This window comes from Canis lupus, chromosome 2 (assembly GCF_011100685.1).
Source record: "Canis lupus familiaris isolate Mischka breed German Shepherd chromosome 2, alternate assembly UU_Cfam_GSD_1.0, whole genome shotgun sequence".
Lineage (NCBI taxonomy): Eukaryota > Metazoa > Chordata > Mammalia > Carnivora > Canidae > Canis > Canis lupus.
In genome coordinates, this window is record NC_049223.1 from 11,229,706 (window position 1) to 11,257,590 (window position 27,885).

At 34.9% G+C, this 27,885-nt stretch overlaps 1 protein-coding gene across 1 annotated transcript in view; it reads right to left on the reverse strand.

Moving 5' to 3' along the window:
• Nucleotides 1–27,885, reverse strand: part of MALRD1 (MAM and LDL receptor class A domain containing 1) — a 754,089-nt gene that overhangs the window by 233,388 nt on the left and 492,816 nt on the right.

Sequence of the window (27,885 nt, forward strand, 5' to 3'; positions counted from 1 at the left end):
CAATGATGATACTTCATACCTTTAAAGATCTACATGAAAGGTCCCAAATTATTTTATCTTGTTCAACAAATTAAATAAAGCTCATGATTCCTTTGTTACCTAGATTATTATAGGTCCAGAGCTGATGTGCCTGTGGTGAGGGTAATTTACTCAAAGTTAGGTAGTATTTCCATGAAGAAAAATAGCTAATCTCACAGATTTGATAAAAATGCAAGTTTTAACTTGTGTAATTTCCAGAAATAATTTACCAGTAAAATGTAGTATAAATACAGAGAATGAAGAGAAGCCATCTAAGAAAATGGCAAATATTTTAACTGTGGGCATCATCAAGAGAAAGAAAGAAAGGTCATGTACATTGAGTAGAATCTTTGCCAGATAATTTTTAATTAACACTAGTGAGAATTTATAGTTAACCCAGAGCAGAATGTGGACATTATTTAGTATGCAACTCTATGCATTGGGGATTATTTTATTTCTCCATGCCATAGGCTATGAAGCCATATATAATTACTCCATAGAGGAAAGGTGTTTTGACTTTAAATAATTCATTCTTTAGTTTTTGAAAGTGACTAAAATAGACTACATCTCTAAATGAAGCTTATTTCTTAATATAGAATAGCAATGACATGAAAAGAAATCAAGTCAGTGCTTTGAACTGCAGTAAAGAAAGCAATAACGAGAATTTTTATAGCATAGGCATCGCACCGAGAAAAAAGAAAAGTGCCTACGATTCTAACAAAAGTAGATCAAAAAAAAAAAAAAAAAAGTAGATCTTTAAGACAAGAATGTAGTCAGACAGTTGTTAACAAAAACATTGTAGTAAACAGAAAAGGCAGATTATGTTAGTGGGAATGTCTTACATGTATGTAGCCATTTTCAATTTCCTAATTCAGTCAAAATGATTAAGTAGCACCTACTCACCTGGTTGACAAATATGTAGAATGAGAGATAATCTTACTTATTTATAGTTAATGATATAAGAATGGGAAGAACATCGGTGCTCATTATAGTTAAAGATAATCTGGTGGCAGTGGGTTATGTAAAAAAAATACTAAACTGAATATTTATTTTAGAAAAAACAAAAGTTGAGGTGCCTGAGTGGCTCAGTCAGTTAAGCATCTGACCCTTGATTTCAGCTCAGGTCATGATCTCAGGTGAGTGATCTCAACATGGAGCCTATGTATTAAGATTCTCTCCCTCTCCCTTTGCCCCTACCCACTTTAACTTTTGAAGGGGGGAAAAAAAGAAAATAAAAAAGAAAGAAAGAAAAAAAGATGACAGGAATCCTAAAGATCTAAAACTAAAGCATGACAAACTGAAAAATCCTACCAACAAGAAAAGGTCTATAAACTAAGGTAGGTGAAATATTTACTCTAATAAAAGCATGATGTATACATAAGACTAATTCATTATGGATTTGAACAAACTGTCACCAATCTGAAAGTGACTGCAGTTTAAAACTGGCTTTATTCTGCTTTGAAACAGAACTGACAGTCAAGAAGCTTTCGCCCCTTTAAATTTCTATTCGGATTAATATAGCTTTATATGCAGGGTTCGTTATACAGAACTAGATATAATCATTCTATAGATTGTATTTGTGGGCAAACATGGGTTTTACCGTCTTCTTCAAGTGATATTCAATATGCTCTGCAATTTCAGACAGTAAATTTCACATGGGCATTCATTTTTAAGCCCCTTCATTTCTTATATAGAACATACTAATCATATGCAAGATATAAAAGACATAATGGGCATATTTCCTGCCTTTCAAGACCATGCTATTTAGTTGGTAATGCCATGTCTTTGTAGATGACTCTGCTCTGACAGTTTCTCAGGTTTACCCTGTTTCTGATGACTTTTCCTAGAGTACTGGTCAAGTATTTTGTAGGATGCCTTTCTATGGGAGTTTGGGTTTTTTTGTTGTTATTGTTTTGTTTGTTTTCCTCTCAAGATAAGATAGAATTAATGGCTTTAGAAGTGCTATTTTCATCATGTAATGACAAATATATAACTATTAACACAGCTTGGGAGAGTTCACAATGAACTTGTTCACCTGCCCGGTGTAATGCTTGTGATGATTCTCCACTATAAGGCTCCCCTTCTATCCCTTTCCGTAAACATTCTTTGGAGGAAATCACTAGGTGTAGACCACCTAGTGGTCTACCACCCACTATGGGATCTATACTCCCCTCCTCCAGGGCAAGGAATCTACATAAATTATCTAGAATTTTTACACATGGGAAATTTGTCTCTTCTCTTTCATTTACTTATATATTCAGTAAATATTTATATCAGTTTAGACTCAGAATGGAGTATTTTATAATTTGAGTCATATTACGATGCAATTTTATTTTATTGCTCAAATTGTCCCAACTTGGGATCCCTGGGTGGCGCAGCGGTTTGGCACCTGCCTTTGGCCCAGGGCGTGATCCTGGAGACCCGGGATCGAGTCCCACGTCGGGCTCCCTGCATGGAGCCTGCTTCTCCCTCTGCCTGTGTCTCTGCCTCTCTCTCTCTGTGTCTCTCATGAATAAATAAATCTTTAAAAAAAAAAATTGTCCCAACTTTGGCAAAAAAGAGCTCTTTCAGTTGGCTTTTGTGTCTCTTTGACATACCCCATCAATATAGGCTTTTCTTTTTACACACTACCTTATTTTCTAGGACTATAAGTTGCTTTCAGCTCATCTTATATGTTTCCTGACCAAGTCCTACAATCAGTCATCAGCTGTTACTCCAAGAATCCCTGGTTCCTTTTATTGGAAAATGCTTTCAGAAGTCAAGCTCTGGGAACTAGTTTGATCCTTGCCACTGAGGTGTCTAAGTGTTTCTAAACTATAATGACTTGAAAAGTCATGCCATTTTTCAGTTATAAAATAATGATCAGTATTATCTCTTCAACTAGTGTCTTTCCCTAAGTCTCTACCTCTGTAGCTCCAATTAGCAAGTGTTGAATTTGCTTATCTGATCCTCAGGGCTTCTTAATCACTATTTCATTACCCCCTCCCTCTTTATTGTGCTGCATTCTGGTGAGTAAACTCATATTTTTTTAGGATTGATTGATTTAGAGCATATGCAAGTAGAGGAGGGGCAGAGGGAGAGTCTTGAAGCAGACTTCCCACTGCGCACAGAGCTGGGGCTGATCTCATGACACATGACCTGAGAAGAAACCAAGAATCAGAGGCTTAACTTACGGAGCCACCCATTAATATGCCCAAACTCATATTAATTTGATTATTTACTCTTCAGTTGTGTCTCTAAACTCTTTGTTTCACTCTTCCATTGATGCTTATGTTCAGTTATAATTTATTCATTTCTAGAAGTTTAATTTTATTATTTTTATTTAACATCCTGCCTATTCTTTTTTCCATGCTTTCCCTTTTTCTGTATCATAATCTCACTAGCAGATGGCCCCAACAGGATAAATTTACACTGGATTCTGCACTGCCCTTGAAGTCTCCATGGTCCTAAAATTTTTAATATTAATTTATTGTGTTGGAATTCTCATTCTTACATCATCTACTATCCTATATGTGGTGTGGTACAATTTTACAGTTTTGGTTTTATGATGGTAACTCCTATTTCGTTTGTTTTTTCCAAGTCCCTAGACAAACAATAAATATCTGAGGCTTCCCTAAAAAGGACCAGGCTTTATGCAAAGGGTTCATATTTAGCTCTCTTGTTCTCCAACAGAATTAAAAAATCCAGTCCCCAGGTACCATATTCCATGTACAGGTCCCCATATCCTTTAGGCCACTAGGAAATTTGCTTTTCTACCTATGATCTCAGTTTTGAATCCCTTCTCATCATCCTGGGACTGGTATATTCTTCTCTTTTTTAAAATTTTAGAGTATTAGTTTGGGGTTTTAAAAAATATTTTTATGTTTTAGTGAGTGGGAAACATATCCCATGATATAATTTTGTCGATTCTTCTTTAGTCTAAATTTCAATATAAATTTAATATCTAAAAACTGTTAATGTCTTAGGTTACATATTCTAAAAATAATCTCAAGAAAGCCCCATAAAACATTTTACCCAAGGGATGTTCTTTATTTAATATAAACATTATGCTACTCGCATTTTGTCCAATGGTAGATCTACACTTTTAAAAAATCCCTGAAATTGACATATACAACTCTTTGTATCTTGTGTTCACATAAAGGTAAACATATATCAGCATCTGAGTGCATTTACTGAAAGAGAAACAGGAAGATGCATTTGTCATGGCTGTAAGGAGGAACTTTTCCATAAACATGATTTTTTTACTTGTTGATATGTGATTTGCTTGTCATTTGTCTGTTTTAACTTGTTGATAAATTATCATTTGGATAGTATTTATGGAAGGTATGTTTCAAAAGTTTTATCATTCTAAGTAAAAGTTTATGTCTAGTTAGAATTAGTACTAAACAGTAAATGTTGATTGCTAATGGGAAGTCCAAATATGAGGATCAAGATAATGATTTGAACCCCCATTCTTATAAACGCTCTGTGATCTTAGGTAAGCCATTTAATATTAATCTCTAAAATACTGAAAATCACTCTCTCATACAAAGTACTAAATGTTTACATCGAGTTATATCATCAACTTAGAAACTTTTATTCATTCCAAGCAGATGTATTGAGCAACTATCAGACAGCATGGTAGATACTACAATAGTTCTTACCTTTAAAGAATTTATAACCTAGTGATAAAAATTTATTAGTAAAACAGTATGTGTAGCACTATAATTGAAGATATTTATGTGTTGCTGTCAGAGAGCAATAAAAATTAGCCCTAGCTTCCAGTGTTGCATTAATAAATATTTAATAGTTATTTAGTTGATGGCCTTTCAAAGTGTCTATCATCTCAGCTACATTTAACCAAATAGAACGACACACCAGACCATTTGATTGAGACAAAGCAATTCCTTTATGAATTTACTTTATAAAACTCCATTCTTCTCCAGTTCCTTAACAAGTAAGTTTGGCAACATATTGAAAATATGGAAGGTTCAGATCTATTGGATGGAAGAGCAACATCTTGTGTAGAAAAGAAAAAGGGCAAAATGCATTTTGGAAAAAAAAATCATGCACCCCAAATCTTCCTTCACAGATGAGCTGCTTATTTCACTTGAGTGCTCTCTTGCTCTAGAAATGCTCTCAGGGGCAAGTTTGCAAATGAAAGGAGATCTCAACTCTGCTGACAGCTTAATATCGCATGACCAGTATTTTCAAACATCCGGAAATTAACAATACATCTCATAGTTTCTATTCAGCAGGACCATTTAAATCTATCTTATGTTAGAAAAATATGGTAGGTTTTAAGAAGGTCAATGCACATATCAAACAATTCTTAGCAAGACATCTGAAAATGCAACCCCAGTGATCTCTGTCATAGCAAAGTTCAGCTTGTGTTGAGATTATCAGAACTGTTATCAGAGTTACTGGACCATGTCTTGGTTTACAGTAAGAGTTTATGAACATATAAAAAATGAGATTCAACCCATGATGCACAGGGTCAAAGTGCCCGTTAAATGGAAAATCTCCTAATGACTTATTTTTTTCATGTTTTTACACAAAAAGGTGACTTTATGAACTGTTTCCGTTTGTCTGAAAGAAAATGATATATCTCAACCTCTCTTTTCAGACATGAGACTCAAATTTTCACTTTTATTTTTATTTTAGATCTAGATATATGTTAAATATCCAGTTTTCTTTGAATTCTTCATATTGTTTAAGAACAATAGATTGCGGAGCCCTAGGCAATATCTAAAATCAGTGACTTAAAGGTTTAGACAGAAAAACATTATTAGATGGCCTGAGAAGGAAGAAAAAATAATAAGGAAATAAAACACCACCAAGAACAAAACTCAGAATGTGATACTTTTATGCATGAATGCTTTTAGTGGTTTATGGATTCAGAAGTCCTCACCCATTCCCACCTCTTTTCTATTCTTCATATGCCAGGAACAGAACCTTTGTTCATCAATCTGATGAGTTCTGACTACCATTTTAAAAGAAGTATCAACCTTGGGATCCCTGGGTGGCGCAGCGGTTTGGCGCCTGCCTTTGGCCCAGGGCGCGATCCTGGAGACCCCGGATCGAATCCCACGTCGGGCTCCCTGGTGCATGGAGCCTGCTTCTCCCTCTGCCTGTGTCTCTGCCTCTCTCTCTCTCTGTGACTATCGTAAATAAAATAAAAAAAAAAAAAAGAAGTATCAACCTTTCTATTTGGGACTTCAGTGTTACCTCTGGTATGGCCAAAAGGCCATCTATTCTGAAATCCTGTTTCTTGAGCTCTTTGCTAAAGGAATAACATTCCTAGTACTTTGCGATTTCTTCACCTTCCTTCTGATCTTGGCTTCTCTTTTAGGCCAACTCTTTTATTTATTTTTATTTTTAATTATTTACTTATTTTTGAGAGAGAGTGAACATGCGCAGGTGCACACATGTGTGTATGTGGGGCGGGGGAGGAGAAGGAAAGATAATCTCAAGGAAGCCACAACCCCTCCAAGGAGCCTAATGCAGGGCTCTATCTCAGGACCCTGAAATCATGAGTTGAAATCAGGAGTTCAATGCTTAGCTGACTGACCTACCCAAATGCCCCTGACCAATCCTTAAATGCTAGCAGAACAAATTGTGATCCTGCTTTATTTCTCTTTCCTCTTCCTTGGGCATCATGGTTTTATCTGCCCCCTGGGGGCTGATGATCTGATATCCACATCCCAATCTATACCTTTTCCTGAATTTAGAAACTTACAATACATTTTCTATTGGATTTCTCTACAACATATCAGACACAATAAACCTAACAAAAAATGCATACACTTTCTTCTTTTGCCTACTACTTTATCTTTCCCACCTACTTGCTTCATAAATAAGCCTCGTAATTCCTACCTATGTCTGGTCTACAGATGCACATCTTTTTCATCTATTTCTTGCCCTTATTCAGGTTTCTATACTTTTACCCTAGAATTGTTAGCAAAAAAAAAAAATGATCTTGATTTTCTTTAGGTTAGTAAAATCGATTTCCAGGACAAGAACTAAAAAACAATGTAAGCAGTTAATTACAACTATTACTGATCTATCTTGATTCTATGGTAGATTAAGTGGGCTAAAGCGATGACTAATATATGTAATGAAAAACAATCCCATGGAGGAAAATACATGGCCTTCTTAAAAATATAAGGTTCTAGAACCTCTCTGATTTTGGTACCATTCATGGGCTTTACTGAAGTATAAGAGATTCAGAAATGCTGAGCAATCTAATTCAGACTTTTTAATTAGCCAATCTTGTCTATTATTTATGTAGTAAGGTTACCGTGGAACACTGTTATATAATTTTCAATTTATGTGCAAATTTCAGGGTTACACAATGATCAAGTTATGCTTTTGTGCATAAAATTAATACAAACAAGTCTAATCATAGTAAATATTATCTTTGACCCTTTCCATTGAACTCCCTCATATTTGTAAGATGTGTAAAATTTTATTCTGCACTGTATTGTCAATACACTATTTCAATCAGCTTTTCAGAATTTAATAGGAGTACTGTAGATTGAAGATGATTATTAAAACTGAGACTCAAAAAAGATATTTAGAGGTACTTTATGATTGTAAACAAATAATTCCCCCCAAAAAGAAAATTTTAAATATTTTTTAACAAAACCTTAAAATCTCCCTGAGTAGAATCTATAACAACAGTGTGGTTTGGTTAAATTAGGTAATCTTTCTGAGGCTCAGATTCCTTTTCCGATAAATTGAGATCCTGAAGTTCCTATATGAACTTGTGTATTAACACTAAATGAGATGTTTAAAGCAAAGTTTTCAGTATATGCTTGCCATTTTGGTAAATATCCTATTAATATTAGTTTTTCCATTTTTTTCTTAATTCTTGACTACTTGCCCTCTCAAAACCTTACTTTCTTTATGTATAGAATAGGTTCCTCTAAATTTTAACTAAGATAGAATATATAAAGTGGATAAAACTGTTCTTGACTTCTGGATGCTTGATGTCCTAATTCATTCAACCTAGGTCCGCCTTCTTTCTACAACTAATCAGTTTTGTGAAAACATTAATAATATTTTACATTATCATTCACTTTCTAAACAGAGTTAAAAATGAAACCAATACTAATAGATGATATTAATTGTTGATTTACCATGGGGTAAGTACTGTTTTAATCACTTTGCAAGGATTAAATGAATACATTTTCACAATAATTCAAATGTATAGAAGAAGCAAAGAGTGGTTAGCTAACTTGTCTCAGGTCACATAGCTGAGAAATAGTAGAGTTAAAATTCAAACTCAGGTAATGATCTGAAAGCCTATTATCTTTTATAATATCTAAGATAATTGCTTTTCAATCAAAAGAATAAAATTCTTTTTTGAGAGAGAATTGAGAGAATATATAATTAAAGTGCATTTTCTACACTTTAAAGGAAATTCGAAAAATGGTAAAATAGTTAATGTTTTCTTGGAATATAACCTAATATTTCCAGACTAGAAAATCCTAGAAGCTCGCTGGATTAATTATCAAATTTAATATTTAAATTACTTAAAATGTTTTGCAAGTTATTTTAAAGAGAAGCTCATTAAATAGTACAGTAAAGAACAAAGCAGTATTGACATCTTGGGAACAGATGTACATTTTGAATGGCTACACTTTCAAAAAATGATATTAAAATTTTTCATAACATATGTTATAAAACTTCCAAAACACCTTTATGTTAATAGTATATTTTACATTTTAAAATATTATGGACAGGGATCCCTGGATGGCGCAGCGGTTTGGCGCCTGCCTTTGGCCCAGGGCGCGATCCTGGAGACCCGGGATCAAATCCCACGTCGGGCTCCCGGTGCATGGAGCCTGCTTCTCCCTCTGCCTGTGTCTCTGCCTCTCTCTCTCTCTGTGACTATCACAAATAAATAAATAAATACCTTAAAAAAAAATTTAAACCAAAACTAAAATATTATGGACAGAAAATCATTTTGATTAGCATTTCTGGCAGTATGAGATTTTAGTCATGTAATTATTATGACCAACTGAGAAGAAATATCTACATTGTGTAATAAAATATTGAAATATGTATTTACATGCAAGAGTCTCAAAGCCAGAAATGGAATGGATTCAGCCAACTGGAAATTTTTTTCTTCCTTTTTTTTTTTAAGATTTTATTTATTTATTCATGAGAGACACAGAGGGGGAGGCAGAGACACGGGCAGAAGGAGAAGCAGGCTCCCTGTGGGGAGCCCAATGTGGGACTTGGTCCCAGAACCCCAGGATCATGACCTGAGCCAGATGCAGACCCTCAACCACTAAGCAACCCAGGTGTCCCTGTCAAATGGAAATTACTGTTGAAATCTGGAGACAACTTCATTGGCTTAGAGCCAATTCAGAGCAGGGGAAGTAATGGAGGTTCCTGCACAAAACTGAGACCAGCATGGCTTATACCTGCTGCATTACAGTAAATGAGATACCTACCTTAGTGGTAGATGGGTATATATTTGTATATATGGATGCAAATATGGATATTTGTGTGTGTATTCATATTCACATGAATCTAAAATTTATATAAAATAACAAAAGGCTAACAAAGAGCCAAGACACTCTTGTGAAAGATCAAAATCAAGAGACTATATACTTCAGACAACAAAACTTATGCATTTTAATAAGCAAGATGGTGTGGAATAACAAAGGGATAGACTAATAGACCTCTGAAACATAAAAGAAGACCTAGTCTGAGCCTCATGTGTTTAGAAATTTGATTTTTGACAGACCTGACATGCAGACTGGAAGGAAAAGAATGAACTAAACATACATTATCAATCTTCAGGCTGAGCTACGGGGATGTCAGAGTACATAAAGATTTTACAATGGGGACAAAAGAATATAGTTTTAAGGAAATCAATTTTTAGATCTCCATTTCCAAAGATGAAGCTTTTCAAAGCAGATCTTCTCAAGAATGCACCAGTGATCATTCTGATTCTCCTCTGTGCACTTGGTTTTGCAACCATACTCCACATTTTATAGAAGACAGACCTTTGCATCTTTCCTCTATTTGACATTCAGAAATATATATGGCCAGGTTGTGACAGCGGAAATGTGGTATTTCTAGTGCATTTAAAGTCTCATACTTTTAATTCCATGATTTAAAAAAATGATTCATCTAGATGAGACTAAAATAAAATTAGCATGAAACAATTTCATACAATATTATTTACTACCAATGTTACATAACTAAAAATAAAGCTATATTTTTTAAATTAGGAAAACTGAAGTACAAATGTAAATATATTTGATATTTACAAGCTCTCATCAAAGTTGCCTTTGGAAGTCGGATACAAATTAACACTGCTCAGAGTGAAAGCTAGAGAAGTATATATATCTATAGAAATATAGAAGTCTTCAGTGTACTGTTAGTAGCTACGAGTTAGATGTTCAGCCCTTCATCTCACAAAACTGATTCTCTGTAATAACATCACTGCCCCTAATAAATATGGTGGTAGAAGACACTTCAACAGATTGTATCACAAATTATGGTAGATTAAAAAGAAATTTATGCCTTAGAGCAAAGAAAGAAGAGAGACAAATGGCTAACATGCACATGAAAAGTTGCTCATCATCATAAATGCAAATTAGGGAGATGCAAATCAAAACCAAAATGAGATACTACCTCATATTCATTAGGATGACTAATATTAAAAAAAAAATAAGATAAAATACTCAGAAAATAATAAGTCTTGGTGAGAATATGGAGAAACTGGAACACTTATGTACTGTTGGTGAGAGTGTAAAATGGCAGAGTGACCGTGAGTAACAGAATGGTGGTCCTCAAAAAAACAAAATATAATTGCCATATCATCTAGCAAGCCTGCTTTTGGACATATACCTACAAAAACTGAAACCAAGGACTCAAACAGGTATATACACCATATTCTTATTATTCACCATAGCCAAAAGGTGGAAGTAACCCAAGTATAAACTGACAGAGAACCCATAAGCAAAATGTGGTATACACATATAACAATATAATTCAGCCTTAAAAAGGAAGGAAATCCTGATATGTGCTACAAGATGGATGAACTTTCTATGCTAAGTGATGAAAGCAAACCATAAGTAAGTCTGGTTCCACTTTTTGAGGCACTTAGTGTAGTCAAATTCATAGAAACAGGAAGAATGGTGGTTGGTTGCCAGGGGCTGGGGATGAAGGAAATAGGGAACTACTGTTTACCTGGGATAGAGTTCCTGTTTTACAAGATGAGGAGTACTTGGATGGATGCCAATGATGGCAGCACAACAATGTAAATATCTTAATGTCATTAAACTGTACATTTAAACATGACTAATATGGTAAATTTTATGTCCTTTATGTTTATGAACATAGAAGGGTAGGCACTGTGCTAGGTGCTGGTGTAATAGGCAAAGCCTAACTTTATCTTCAACTTAAATTTGGAAACACTATTACTAATCAACAAGTGTTGGATGCCAAACTGTCTTGCCTTGATTTGCATGGACTGTAGGATATTAGCACTAAAAAGGCAAACAGTATTGTCTAGGATATTAAACTTGCATATGTTTTAAAGAAATACGTGAGGAATGTGGAAGAAATTCATATTCTGCAAGTACTGCATTTACAAGTGGGATAGGGGATGTGTTTTTATACATTTATATGAATTTTAAAAAAGACAGGCTTATTATAACAAAAAGTAAGTCTGACTTAACCTGTTTGACAATGAGAACCGTCTTTTGCCAAACAGTACACATGGCAGACATTTTCAAATCAGTAAGTGAGCTAAGTCTACATCTCCAGAGTTTGATATAAATATGTCTGAATCATGTCTGAATGAGTTAAAATCACATTAACTTATTTTATCAAAAAATAATTGACAAAGCTACATTAAAATCATTCATGTTTCAAATTTTCCACATCTTGGGATGCCTGGGTGGCTCAGTGTTTGAGCATCTGCCTTTGGCTCAGGTTGTGATCCTGGAGTCCTGCATCGAGCCCACATCGGGCTCCCTGGAGGGAGCCTGCTTCTCTCTCTGCTTGTGTCTGTCTCTCTTTGTGTGTCTCTCATGAATAAATAAATAAATAAAATCTTTAAAAAATTTCCACATCTTTATGAGTATATTGAGTTAAACAAGGAGCTTCTAAATGGAAGCACAAAAGGTTTTTCAGTAGTGATTCTGTAAGTCTTAGTGGGTAAATCATTTTTGGATATTGTTCCCAGAAAGTGAGAGAATGAATGACTCTACCACCTGTATTATAATAAGTACTTTTATAAGTCAGGTGGTGTCTAATTTGTTGCTTTCAAAAATCTGAGGAGTGACTTAATATTCTGAATCTGGGTCAAAAAATAAGTTTTAATTAGACAGCAGTTTTTAATTTACAACCTATTTTGACATGTAATCCAGTTCAAACACTTGAGAGACAATGCTATGACAAAACTTCAGTCATAACAAATATCACAATCTTATATGGATGAGGCTGTTTAGCACTTAAGTCTCTAAAGCAAAAATTAGAAATAGAATCAAATTTCTTTTAGCCAAGGAGTAATCATCCGCAACAACATAAAACAACTGATGAAATTAATGAGTCACTGTTCCATGCATAGTGAAGAATCTCAAAAATATATAGCTAAAGGAGGAGCAAGTCACGAAAAATGCACATGATTTTACAGTGTAACTATTTATATAAAGTGCAAAAAACTGACCAAGTTAAATTACATTATTTAGTACAATCAACTGTGCTTCAACTAAAAATGAATTCCAGAGGATGATTATCATAAAAGGCAGGGTAGTGATTTCCTCCTGTCAAAAAGCACACATAAGAAATTTCCAAAGTATAGCTAATGCACTTAATTTGTGTATAGTAACTTGGGGGATCATTTTATTCTGACATTAAGCTGAACATATAATTTAAGATACTGTTTTATATGTATAAGAAGGGCTCATAGTACTAGCTACATGTTAGAATTACCTAAAGCTTACCACTCTCTTTCACCATACACAAAGCTAAACTCAAAATGGATGAAAGATCTAAATGTGAGACAAGATTCCATCAAAATCCTAGAGAAGAACACAGGCAACACCCTTTTTGAACTCGGCCATAGTAACTTCTTGCAAGATCCATCCACGAAGGCAAAAGAAACAAAAGCAAAAATGAACTATTGGGACTTCATCAAGATAAGAAGCTTTTGCACAGCAAAGGATACAGTCAACAAAACTCAAAGACAACCTACAGAATGGGAGAAGATATTTGCAAATGACATATCAGATAAAGGGCTAGTTTCCAAGATCTATAAAGAACTTATTAAACTCAACACCAAAGAAACAAACAATCCAATCATGAAATGGGCAAAAGACATGAACAGAAATCTCACAGAGGAAGACATAGACATGGCCAACATGCATATGAGAAAATGCTCTGCATCACTTGCCATCAGGGAAATATAAATCAAAACTACAATGAGATACCACCTCACACCAGTGAGAATGGGGAAAATTAACAAGGCAGGAAACAACAAATGTTGGAGAGGATGCGGAGAAAAGGGAACCCTCTTACACTGTTGGTGGGAATGTGAACTGGTGCAGCCACTCTGGAAAACTGTGTGGAGGTTCCTCAAACAGTTAAAAATAGACCTGCCCTACGACCCAGCAATTGCACTGTTGGGGATTTACCCCAAAGATACAAATGCAATGAAACGCTGGGACACCTGCACCCCGATGTTTCTAGCAGCAATGGCCACTATAGCCAAACTGTGGAAGGAGCCTCGGTGTCCAACGAAAGATGAATGGATAAAGAAGATGTGGTTTATGTATACAATGGAATATTACTCAGCTATTAGAAATGACAAATACCCACCATTTGTTTCAACGTGGATGGAACTGGAGGGTATTATGCTGAGTGAAGTAAGTCAGTCGGAGAAGGACAAACATTATATGGTCTCATTCATTTGGGGAATATAAATAATAGTGAAAGGGAAAATAAGGGAAGGGAGAAGAAATGTGTGGGAAATATCAGAAAGGGAGACAGAACGTAAAGACTGCTAACTCTGGGAAACGAACTAGGGGTGGTAGAAGGGGAGGAGGGCGGGGGGTGGGAGTGAATGGGTGACGGGCACTGGGTGTTATTCTGTATGTTAGTAAATTGAACACCAATAAAAAAATAAAAAAAAAAAAATAATTACCTAAAGCTTGAAAAATTTTGGATGCCTGAACCCCACACCCAGAGATAAGATTTGAAATGGTCTAGAAGAAGGCCTGGGTAGAAACAGTATTTTAAGCTTCCCAGGAGATTTTAGTGCGCAGCCAGGGCTGACTGCCACATTCACTGATGCATTTCACAAAAAATAAGTAAAATTGTTTTAGGAAAGAAGAAAGAAAGAAAGAAGAAAGAAAGGAAAGAAGAAAGAAAGAAGAAAGAAAGAAAGAAAGAAAGAAAGAAAGAAAGAAAGAAAGAAAGAAAGAAAGAAAGAAGAAAGAAAAAAAGAAAGAAAGAAAGAAAGAAAGAAAGAAAGAAAGAAAGAAAGAAAGAAGAGACAGAAAGAGAGACAACAAAAAATAAGGAAAACAAATGCTTGCCTTCTCAGAATAACACATTTGTCATCATAGACTATACTAACATTAGTATCAGAACCAGTAAGGAAAAAGGCTGAAATGAGGGAGGGAGTTGGCTAATTTCTGGAAATGGGTTTTCTGGGATCCTGGAAAACTGGAGATTCTGAATTTTTCAGATCAACTAATCACTGAGGTTATTGACCCTTTGGAGAAAGACCCCACATACCTCACTATGCATATGTTCTCGTGGTTTCTTGAAGATATCCCATAGCTTCTTGGGAAAGAGCATGCCCTTAACTTCATTTCAATGTGCTTACAATTTTTAACATATCCTGAGATAACATTCAATCAATGACTCAATTCATAAAAATATATCTAGGCATAAAATAGTTCTTGCTAAAGATGATCTCAAGATCTATTAACAGTAATAGATCAATTAGTGAATAATAAAATGATGAACTTCTAAATATTCTCATTTCTTTTTGGTTTTCTTTTTTTAATAGTTCAACACATTTAGCTTTAGTATATATTAAAAGAACCTTTAATATGTTGGACTAGACTTATATTTAAAGCAATTAAGAAAATGAAAGCATCACTCTGCCAAATGAATTCCTATGAGTCCTTGATAATCACCTAATTCCACATTTTAGTTTCCACCAGAGTAAGACAATTAAGAGAATTCTAATTAACTACTAAGAAATAAACAACTAAAATGAAACCAGGGTGTTCCCTCAGTGCAAAGCACAACAAATTAAAAAATAAAATAGTAGATCACAATACTAGGAAAGTAAAATGGACCAGCATGTTGTAAGGAAAACAACATCAATGTTATGGTGAATTGTTTTTGGTAGGGTACTTGGGAAAAAAGAACAAAAAATATAGAGTGTAATTAAAGTTAGACAAAATCTCTATGGTGATGGAGAAGTGTGGTGCAAGGACCTTTAAACGTAAGTACTAAAATTAAAGATGAAAAACAGAAAAACATGAACATCTGAGTGTTTCTGAAACTTAATGACAAAAGTAAACCTATATGGTAAAACCTTCATTAAATAAAATTGAACAGAATTAGGTGAATGAAATGTTCTCAGTGAAAGTACTACAAATATGAAAAGACAATGAAAAGCAAGAAAAATATATTTAGAATATGTCTTTTAAAATATGGTTTCTATAGTTAGTGAAGAAAGAGCATGTCCAAATCAACGCAAGAAAGCAATGGCCCAATAGAAATCTCTGGCAAGGAAATGAATGGGCAATTCTCAAAATAAATGTAATTGACCTATAATGCACACACCGGTTAATAAAAGATTTAACTTCAGTATTAATCATATATATATAAAAACACTATCAATTCACCTACTAAATTATAAAAATGCATTGCTCAAAAAATATGAAAAGGGAAGTGATCTTGATGAAAGAGATGGAGATTAAAGAAAGAGTTAAGAAGATATTATGGAGATGGGGGGGGGGTAGGAAGGAAGACATGCCCATGCCCAAGGATTGAGAACTAAGCAGTTGGCAATCTTAGCAGAGAGCATATGGAGAAATAGAAGAAAGAACAGGGTACTCTAAAGAAAGGTTTGACAATATATTTTTATTTATTTATTTTTATTTTAGATTTATTTATTTGAGAGAGAGAGTTGGAGTGAGCATGAGCACATGGAGAGGCAGAAGGAGAGAGAGAGAAATCCTCAAGCAGACTCCCTGTGAGCTTGGAGCTAATCATGGGGCTCAATCCCAGGACCCTGAGATCATGACCTGTGGTGAAATCAAGAGTCATAGATGCTTAAACAAATGAGCCACCCAGGATAATATACCTTTAAAGTCCTAATTCTGTATGCTCTTAGGCTTAAAAATTGCCCAGCAGGAAACTCTGGTAAGCTACTAGTTCTCTAAACAAATATCCACCCCCTTCCTCTTCCTTAGTGTTGAATAAACCCATGTCTTAGATTTTTTTATGGTTTGAACATGAACAAAATGTCGGCTAATTAGTTGTAAGTGAAATTGATGTGCAATGGTTTTAAGGAAATCTTTTAAAGGACAGTTAGTACATGCTCTTTGCCTCTTTCTCCATCTTTTTTTTTCCTGCCAGCTTGAAGGTAGACATACTGACTAGAGCTAAAGCAGCCATCCTGAACTATCAGCTCTCCCACAATTTTTCACACACCCTTCACCTCTTTCTCCATTCCTACTGCATATTCTAGGGTAGTTCTTTGATTTTTACCCACACCATTAGACTAGTCATCTACTGAAACAGTCAATTAATTACTTTGTGTACTATATTTCAACACTTGATTATAGGAAGTAGTGTATTAATATTTGTTGAATGAGTAACATCCTAAGAATACATTGTCAATGGACCCACAATGCAGTTGTTTACCTTATTTCCTTCATCTGATGATTCCCTCTCATCCATATGGTCACAAAGCTTGGGTCCCAGTAGGCTTATGTGTATAAGGACAATGTCCCTGCCATTGAGCATCATTTGACCCAAGATCAGTTGATCAGAATCCCCTACTAGGGAATTTAGAAATATAACTAATGAGTTACTGCAGCAATGTATTAGGGCCCTTAAACCATGAGGTGTAGTCATGTTTTCTATCTATGAATAGTGAGGCAGAGAAAGCTGGTTCTACAGGGTGAGGGAGTAAAACACGTGCAGAGATGCAGTTAAGAGAGATAAAAGGAACAGAAAAAAGCATGGCTCAAGTTCCCTCTTCAATCTTGGTTTTAGAATCTTCCTGAAGCTGGACTGTGTTGCTGATCTTGGGTTTCCTGAGATTCCTCCTATCCTTACATAAACTCTCTTTGTGTTTAATGCTATTGGCAATTAAACTAGACCTAATTAACCTAGAGAATTCCCAGAAATTATCATGAGAATGCATAAAGACCAAAAGACCAAAAAGTAAACTAGTGGGAAGAAATCCAAACCACACTTGGTTTCTTTTGCTGAGCTCCTTCCTGACCTTTGAGTCAACAATTTAAAACTCTGTATTTCCCAAATCTGCTCAGGCAACTTTCCAGACAATTTGTGTGACTTATTTTGGTCAAATCCTTCAAGAAGCCATTCTGTATTAAATATCTTTCTTCCCTCCTTAAAAGAAATCATGCATGTGCTGCATCTAGTTTGACCTTGGCACCCACAAATATCCAGTATATACCAGTTTCCTTCTACTGTCTTGATGCACAGGCAATGCATGTTTCTGGAGAACAATGAAGACTGTATGCAACTAACCAGTGGGGGGATTAGGCCTAATACAACACAGAAGCAGTGCTGATTCCCATATGATTTTCTCCACCTCAATAACGTCTTGTGTCACCAAGGAAGACAACAAACACAGCTGAGCCAGAGAGCCAAGAAAGAATGCAGGGCTGTTTGGGGTGTGCTTTACCTGTTTCTCCACATGCTTTTTTGCAAGTGCTTATTTATTGTATAGCTTTTTCAGCCTTTGGGCACTTTCCCCTTGTCTCCATACTTAAGTTACTTAAGTTACTTAAATTACTTAAGTAAGGCTGTTACTTAAACAGCCTTAAACATTATTTTTAAAGATTTATTTATTTATTCATGAGGGATGCAGAGAGAGAGAGGCAGAGACACAGGCAGGGGGAGAGGCAGGCTCCCTGTGGGGAGCCTGATGCAAGACTCAATTCCAGGACCCCGGGAGCATGCCCTGAGCCAAAGGCAAACAACTACTGAGCCACCCAGGCATCCCTAGCCTTAAATATTTTTAAACCAAACTTCCACCAAGGTTTCTTGCTTCCCAACTCACCTTTTTTTTTTTTTTTTTTTTTTTTTAGGTAAAGTAATACATTTACTGAAAAGTTCCTCTATTTGGACTTTAAAATATTTTGTACTGTGCTAGTACCTATTATGGTTGTTACTGTTTATATTAGTATTTAACTTAGTTACTTATGCTTCCAATAGCTTTCCCTAATCCTATTTTCCCACAAGCCCTTTCTTTGTGTTACTATTCAAAATATGAGATTTTTCAGAAACTCATATATGCCTCTGTGTATAAGTACATGTGTGTTATATCAAATATAAGACAAGAAAATTTGTTCCTATTCTTGGCTTTGTACATGTATATATACATGCAAATTTTACTAAAACCAAGTTCTTTATGTTTGCTTCAACTGATATAAATTTCTTGAGCTCCACATCTATTTATTTAAAACTCACCTATAGCTTGTATATATTACATATATTTGTATTAATGTTTCAGGACTGAAGAATATATCTTTCAACTGTGTAATGGAAATTAAAAAAAATCATTAATGTAAAATGGAAGTCCTGTTGATATGAATATTAACCTTGAACAGAAAATAATTATTAAAACATAATTCAATAAAAACTGAGTACCATATTGTCACAAATACTCTATGAAATTATCTTACTGACCAAGGTATTAAGTGTGGAAATGTTAACTGTAATTAAAAAAAAAATTCTAATTAGAAACTATATGAACCAAGGATAATGTTAGTTTTCAGATCTACAGTACCCTTCATTTGAACTTAGGGGTATTTCAAAGGCTATTTAAACCTTACTGAAGTGTATGCTTAATTATTTTTCCTTAATATTATGAATGAATTATATCATTGTTCTTAGATTACAATCAAGTATAATCACATCAATTATAATATTTACTTTGTCATTGTAATAAGATTATAATTACAGCGTCAAATGTGGACCTTTTTGACACTGGAACACTAATCTTATCAACTATTTTGATAGATAAAGTAGTATCTAATATTTTCTAGGTATGTAACAAATGATTTCAATATACTGCTAAGAAATTAGATCTATCCATGGCTTTGATTTTTTAACTTAAAATAGCTGATTAAAGATATAATAAACTTAAATGCATAGTCCTGATTTTAAAAATGTGGGCATGGTGCCAAGAGCAAGAATCGATGCCCTGATTTTACAAGAAGCAAGTAACTTGGCTCTAAGGCTTATTGAAGAACGATGTTGTTGGTTGACTGTGACAATGAGGCTTCTCTCCTGAGGCCTGTCTCAGATCAATTCAAGCAATAAAGCAAAGCGAAGACTATAGCCGGAGCTCTGATTTCACTTATTGCCAGGGTTGATGGCACAAGGACTCTCCACCTCTTGGTTCTGAATTTTGTGTAGTGTCAACTTTTTCCTCCTGACTTACTTTCCCCACAAGGCTAGAGTAGCAAGTTTGCTAAAAGCTCTTTCTTAACATATTTAGAATATTAGAATCTGAAAAGTAGGTAGGTATCTTTCTCTTTTACATCTTCAGTTTGAAAAAACCTGCAAAGGATTGATAGCTTGGTTGTAATTTCTTTTTTGTTCATTAACTAAGCAACCGCAATCCTCATGCGGTAACCTCAAAGAAAGCAAATTTATCTGATGTGAGGGTCACAATGCTGGACAACCCAATGTCGAATACAACCCTACTGATGTATAGTACAATTCTATAATAGCTCTATCAAAATACTCCCTGTAGTATAGGAAATTGCATGGAGTTGTTAGATATGACCAAGTAGATTATATGACACATAGTAAATAAACCAAAATCTCAAAAACACCATTTCTCAAGGGTCACTTACTATACATATTTAGAACAAATTGGTAGAGGGACTTTACCAATTCAGAAGACCAGGAAGATGTAGACACGACATCTGGAAAATAAAGCCTCTTCTATGACAGTATCAGAAGGGAGACATGGAGGGTCTCCAGCGTGTAAATGCCTCAACCTGGAAGTGACATGTTACTTGTTCAGAGCACACTGGTCACATTGATTCACCTACCCAAAAGGGTCTGAGACACATGGAAAGAAAATGGATACTTTGCAAATAGTTAATAATCTCTACCACAAACAATTATAGGTTTAAAAATGTGTAGTATTTGTTTATAAGTCAGTGGATTGATATAACTACTTCTGCATTGATGAAGAATCAACATTTTGAATCAATAAAAATTAGCTACTTTTCTTTCACTGAAAAGTCAAAATATTAATATTTGCATCACTATATGGTATATATTTAATAAAACATGCATTTATATATGGACATGTTAGTAATACAGATATTTAAGTTAGAAAGGAGATCTAATCAGGGTATAAATTTATCATAACAAAAATCTTAAAACATGACCTTCACACTTTTTGTTTTTTAATAAAAGATATTTCCAGGTAGGTAAAGTAGTTACTTCAAATAAGGTTATTTTTTTCCACTTGAGAACCACTGAGTATTTTACCTAGCCTATATATATATATTTTTTTTTTTTTACCTAGTCAATATATATTTATATATTAAACAGTCATCAAAAATAAATGCTACTATTTATAATGATGTGTATGGAGCTAGTGTATAGCATGCTAAGTGAAATAATTCAGTTAGAGAAAGACAAATACCAAATGATTTCACTCGTGTGAAATATAACGAAACAGATGAATATAGGGGAAAGGGAAAAGAAAAAAGAAGGAAGGAAACTATATGAGACTCTAACTATAGAGAATAAGTTGAGGGTTGGTGGAGGGGAGGTGGGTGGGCAATGGGCTAGATGGGTGATGGGCATTAAGGAAGGGCACATGTTGTAAAGAACACAACATGTGTAAGTGATGAATAGGTGAATTCTACCCGAGACCAATATTATAATATATGGTAACTAACTAGAATTTAAATAAAAACTTAAAAAAGAACAGTTGAAATTACTGACACACTATATATGGCAGGTGCTGTGTGTCCGCTTTTACTCCCGAGGTATTTATCAGAATTTTAGTACTATTCCACATTTTTATGACTAACTATGGCTAAGGTTCTTTGCTGTTAAGCATCAGTAAGGGAACTGACCTGGCTGGTATTAGTTATTGCAATGTCTGGGTACCACAATTTTCTGGAGATTTACTGAGGATTAAATTAAATATGATGGTGATGATTGTGATGATAATTGTAAGTTTAGCATTTATTGAATAGTGAACATAAAGCGTTTTTGTTCAAATGTCTCGGCATATGTTAATTTGTTAAATCCTTACAATTACCTATGAAGTAGGTCTGATTTGGAGGCAAATGGAGGCAACAGAGTTGATAAGCATTTATTCAAGGTCACATGGCAAGTAAGTGGCAGCGACAGAATTTAATCCTATGCAGACCGATGTCAGTCAGCTTGTTTAAACCCGTGCTGTGAAGAAATCTTCAGTACAGAGCAGGCATTTCTGATGACAAAGTTCTGAATAATGAAACCCATCACTATCCTCCTACCCTTCTTTCTTCAGCTTCATCAACATGCTTTCCTCCTGATAAATCTGCCTGGCTGGTCCCGAGGTCTGAGGAACTCTTCATTGAGATGTTTGCATGGTCATCTCTTATTTCATTTAAGATTCTACTCAACTGTAATCTTCTAACAGTTTCTTACCACTCTAATCAAGGTAATAATTCTCCACTGTTTTCTCCCTCTATCATTCACAGCATCTATTACCCATGATACAATATTACATGTTACTTTATCAAATGTAAATCAGGTGAAGGCAGAAACTTGCTCTGAATTTGCACACATATACCAAGATATGAGTAAATGGGTTCTATTAATCTAACTGTCCATCCATCCATCCATCCATCCACCATCCATATATCCATTCAGTCTTTATTTATACATCCTTATGTTATACAGAGCTACAAATCAGTTAGTCATTAGTTATTAAAAACAAGTGACTTAATTATTTCACTAGGATACAATGTTCAGTTATTATATATATATATATATATATATTTTTTTTTTTTTTACACACTTCCATCCTCCTTTTCTTTTTTCTTCTCTTTCCCTTTTCTCATAACATATGCTTTGAAAGAAAACTGTGTGAGATCTAAAAGCAACACTTGGGGCACTCATATGTTGAGTGAAAACACAGCTCTTCATCTAAACTAAGTGAAGAATGTTAAGTTTTGAAGGCAAATTCTACAGGCTTCTGTTTATAGATTTATGTATTCGTGAACTTTATATAGAGCAATCACTGTTTTGTGATCTCCCAAGTTCCATTTGAATCCAGAGTAATGCTGCACTGAAATCATTATCATCAAGCCACTATTTTTCACTCCAGATCAATTACCTGTTTAAAGGACACTTAGGAGTCGTACATACAGTTTTTGAGGGGAAAAAAATGAAAGATGTGAAAGTGCTTATAATAAAAGAGAAAGCTATTCAGGTTATGTGTGAAGACAATGCACCAGACATCTAAAATTATAATGACACTGGCTTCTCTTACTTTATCCCCAAACTATTTCCTTCCTTTCACATTTAGGATTATTTGGGGAGCATGATGAGCTTTGTTCAGTATGTATTTAGAGAAAGGCAGAGTCACTACTGTGCTACTGTCTACTTAGAAGATTTTATTGACTTCTAGAAGCATTTTCTATTCCCTAAGATATTCCTTCATTTTCCCTGAAAGAAAATCTGGTCATCATTCAATTGAATCTTTTAGATGTTTTAGTGGTAAAGGCAACATCTTATACTGTGATTGGCCCCGCCCTAAGGTACCAGGCTAAGGGACCCAACTTATGAGTTTCTTGGAAACAGTTCACAGAGCAGTTGAAGAAATATAAGGCACAGGGGCATGTGGGGAAAGGGAGGAGGTGCCGGGAGTCCAGGAAGAAGCACTGAAAAGGGGAAATGGAAAATCAATAAAGCCAAACACTATAACACGTGCATCTCAGCCCTGTTCTGAGCAGATGTGTACAGTACATTGCACAGAGCTTTCTGCAGCTCAGGCAATCGATAAATGTTTGCTGAACACGTGAACAGAACAGAACCAGATCTTAAATGATGATGACATAAAAAGTGTTGTGCCTAAAACACTATCAAGTCTTTTGAACTGGTTGTTCCTTTATACATTTAGCTAACATATATTCAGTGTTTATCTCATGCATTCTTCAAAGCACTTTGCATAAAAGGAAATGATTTAGTCCTTCTAAGAGCTCTCTCAGATGGAAGCAGTGTTATAGTTTTGTAGCTGAGAAAATGAGACAAGGGAAAATCATGTGACCTGCCTAAAACCACAGAGCAGAAAGCAAGAGGGTAACTGGAATTTGCACCTAACCTAATGGCTTTGTAGAACTGGGCTCCCAACAACTAACATAAATGCTACTTAGTATTCATAGTAAACTCAACAAGTATCAGCTGAAGGATTGTACTTAATAAATAATACTCTTTGAAAAATGAGTAACCACTTAAATTTAGAAATGACACTTTGATAATTACAATGATGGAATATTACTTTCCTGTCTACATAAATTTCAGTCCCACTTCTCTCTTCTATAGGTTGGTAGTTGCACTTTACAAGATTTTTATTTAAAAAAAATCATTTTAAATCAACTTGAATTTTAAAAAGAGGAGATATCAAGTTCATAATCTGTCACTTACTTTTTCATGAATAAGCTACTTGCCTCTTTGTTAACTTTATCCAGAAAGGAGATAAGCTTCCTAGTGTGTCCTTGGACAGACCATATGCCTAAGCTTTTTTTTTTTTTTCATATGCCTAAGCTTTTGCTTTATTTTTCTTTTTTAGAAAAATATAATAGATTTGATAGTAAATTGAAGATAGTACTATGATGTATTCAGAATGCAAAGAAATAAAAAAATAATACATATAGCTTTATGTCGGTCATGTACTAAACATTACCTAATAAATTGAGTTGTAAGTCTTTGAAAGGAAAGTTAAAAGTAATCACAAAGCTCAAATAGCTTTCTTACCTGCAGGTAATGTAGATAACCACCAAATACAAATATAAACACATATAATTTATATATATCCTCTACCTTCTTCCGATTTCATCAATTTTAAACTTTGTTCTCGGTTATTCTGAACTTTTTAAAAATATGCCTAGATTCCAGAGTTGTCAGATAGTTCTAGGAATATCTCAGAGAATCCATTATGATCCTGCCATTGTGTAAATGTGAAAACTGAAGCTCTATAATGACCTAGCCAAAGTTAGAGGATTAGTGTTAAACCTCTGAAAAAGGTTATAAATCTATAGAATCTACATAAGTCCATAAAAACATATAATACCTTGCTTTTTGAGATTTTCTGGCTCTGCCCCACCCCCTACTTTGATGTAGGTCTTCTCTTCCCTTCATCTGTTCCTAGCCTACTCAATTTTGATACCACTCCCAGTGCTGTGTCTGTTAATACTTTGTTTTGTGGGGTGTTTGAAAATGAATTGCTGAAATGGAAGAGGATTATGTTGTACCCAGTTTGAGAGTTCAGTGTCAACTGCCTCAACCCCACAGAACTTACCACAGAGCCCTGCACCCACTCATTCCATAAGTGAGTGAAACCCCTCCAGTTTTAGCTGACATTATCAAATCACCTGACTGCATATTCCAGGGAATATCTATTGGCTCTTTCATGATTCTCATGTCTTCTCCTTTATAGACATAAATAACACAAAGGTCTTGTGGTTGTTAGTGGTGTGTCCCTAATTGCTTGTATACTGGCTTTTGTAGTGATGCGTTTTCACTTCATTTTGCTGTCTATGTTTTCTGTGACTTACTGACTTTGCAAACTAGGTGCTCTGACTGTCTTGATGTGAGACCTTGGGAAAATCCAGCAACTACTACTCCACCATCACCACCATCAGCACTCATGTTTCCATAATTCTCTTGCTTTTATATACTTTGTTTAAAAGCATATTGATTTAGCATTTAGAATTTATGTACCATTAAGGTCACCTATATTAAGTTTATAATTTTATGGCTTTAGTATATTTACAAAGTTGTGCAACAACTGCCATAAAAAATGTAGACTATTTTCATCATCCAATGCAGAAATGCCAATAGTCATTAGTAGTCACTCCCCACCCCTTTTCCCTTCAGTCCTAAGCAACCACTAATATACTTTCTCTCTCTCTCTCTCTCTCTCTATATATATATATATATATATATATACATCTGCTGTTGTGTATATTTCATATAAATTGTATCATATAATATATGGTCTTCTGTTATCAGCAGTATGTGACAGAGAAATAAATAGGAAGCAATGTTTTAAGTTCTTCACCTCAAATAGAAAACAGCAATAATTCCATGATAGACTTTATGGCAATGTTGGTTACCTAGTACAGAGAGTGGGCAAGTGAAGGAGGGAGGGGAGCAGGGGCAGAAGGACAGGGAAGAGAGAGAATCCCAAGCAGACTCCTGCTGAGCATGGAGCCCAATCTCATAACCCTGAGATCACAGTCTGAGCTGAGACCATCACCTGAGCTGAAATCAAGAGTTGGATGCCTAACCAATGGAGCCATCCAGGTGCCCCCCCAAGATTCCTTGTTTGTTTGTTGTTCTTTTTTTAAGATTTATTTTATATATTTTAGAGAAAGCATAAGTAGGGGGAGGGGAAAAGGGAGGGAAGCAGATTCCCTGCTGGATGGGGAGCTTGATCTCACCACCCTGAAATCATGACCTGAGCTGAAATTAAGAGTCAGACACTTAACCTACTGAGCCACCCAGATGCCCCAAGACTCCTTGTTCTTGACCACTGTTCTGTAGTGCCTCTCTGATTTTTAGGTGTTTAATTAAATGCCATTTACTTCTAAATTGGTGATAGTGCCAAGGAACTTAAGGTAACATATTCTGAGTAATACTAATATTTTACTAGCATATAGTACAAAACTAAGGAGACAAAATAATCATTTTCTTTTAGTTCCATAGATATTCTTTCACACTTTCTCATAATGTTTTTTTTCCTCTTTCTATCCCAACAAAAACATAATTTGAAAACCCTTATTATTTATAGCAGATTGGGCTTTAACTGCTTTTTAATAAAGCAATGGTTGGGCAGCCTGGGTGGCTCAGCAGTTTAGCGTCGTCTTTGGCCCAGAATGTGATCCTGGAGACTCGGGATCGGGTCTCCCATTGGGCTCCCTGCATGGAGCCTGCTTCTTCCTCTGCCTGTGTCTCTGCCTCTCTCTCTCTGTCTCTCATGAATAAATAAATAAAATATTTAAATAATAATAATAATAATAATAATAATAATAAAGCAATAGTTACTTTGTCCTAAAACATATTTGTTACACAACTGTCCGTATTTAAGTACAATTGGCCACAATTGGCCTCTTTATTTTGAGGACACAGAAAGAACTATAGTCCCCAAATGTAGTTTATCACTAAACATAAGACATTAAAGTATTTCTCAGTAAGCGGAGCATTGGATTGAGCTGAGAAAAATTAACTAGAATCATGTAAATTCTCACAGGACTTTACAGGAATAGAGGGAAAAAAACAGTGCAAACTTCTCTACGAAACTGGCAAAGTTGGAATAATAACTCTCGGATTTCTTCTGTCCTGAATCAACCCATCTAATAATCATTCTGCCTCCTTTAGGAGGAAAGGAATCTCTCTTGTTTAATAAAAGCTTCTTTCTTTCTAAAATCTTAGAAAAAAAGTTTTTAAGATATTTTTAAACTTGTCAGAATCATTTATAGATTGAACTAACTATAACAGAAATTTAGCTTATTACTAGGAAGATGACTAGCAAAGAACCAAAGAAGCACATTCTTCTAGAATAAGCACATATATTCTAAGATAAATTTTCATGATTATATGTTTATAACCTCATTTTCTGTTATCCAGTACTCTCTCCCAAACATCTCCAAGCCCAAATCCCATCCCTCTCCTGACATGGATACTTAGAGCTCTGTGCTCCCTAGATCACCTGGGATCTTTGAAGCAGCCTTACTCATAAAAGAGCCGATGCTGTAACATCACCAAATACCAAACTTTTGGCATTTTGAAATGCCTCAGTGAAAAGATACTTTAGTGTAAGAGCGATAATAAAATTAAACAGCACTTAACTTTAGCTTCCTATTTCAGGATCTTGCCTCTGAGTGAATCTGTGTAGAATTCATTGGCAGTGTATGTCACATGGCACTATCTTGGAAAATCAAATGGAATAGTGCCTCCAAAAGAACTTTGCCAGTTGTGAAACTGTACAAGGATATTTATAATTATTTTTGACATTTTCTGGGTAGTTTTGTAAAGAAAATCTAAGTAGAGTTAAACTTCACACTTTTGGAAGTGAGATAAATGATAGCAAAACTTTTCAAGTTGCTGTTCACTTGCTGTAGTAGCATAAATACCCAAAGCCTTGCTCTCAACTCAAGTTCTGCTTGAATTACACCTGGTTGAATTTATTTCTCATATATCCACTAAGTGACAGCTTTCAAACATTTTTTTTTACTGGCTCACTTTAAATTACTTTAGATAAACATATGTAAATATTAGGCATACACTTAATTCATGTTGAAAAATAGTGCAAAGGAAAAAAGTGCAAAGAAGAACACTTCTACATGTTAGAAAAGGGATGGTCTGGAACAAAGGAAGGAATTAAATGTT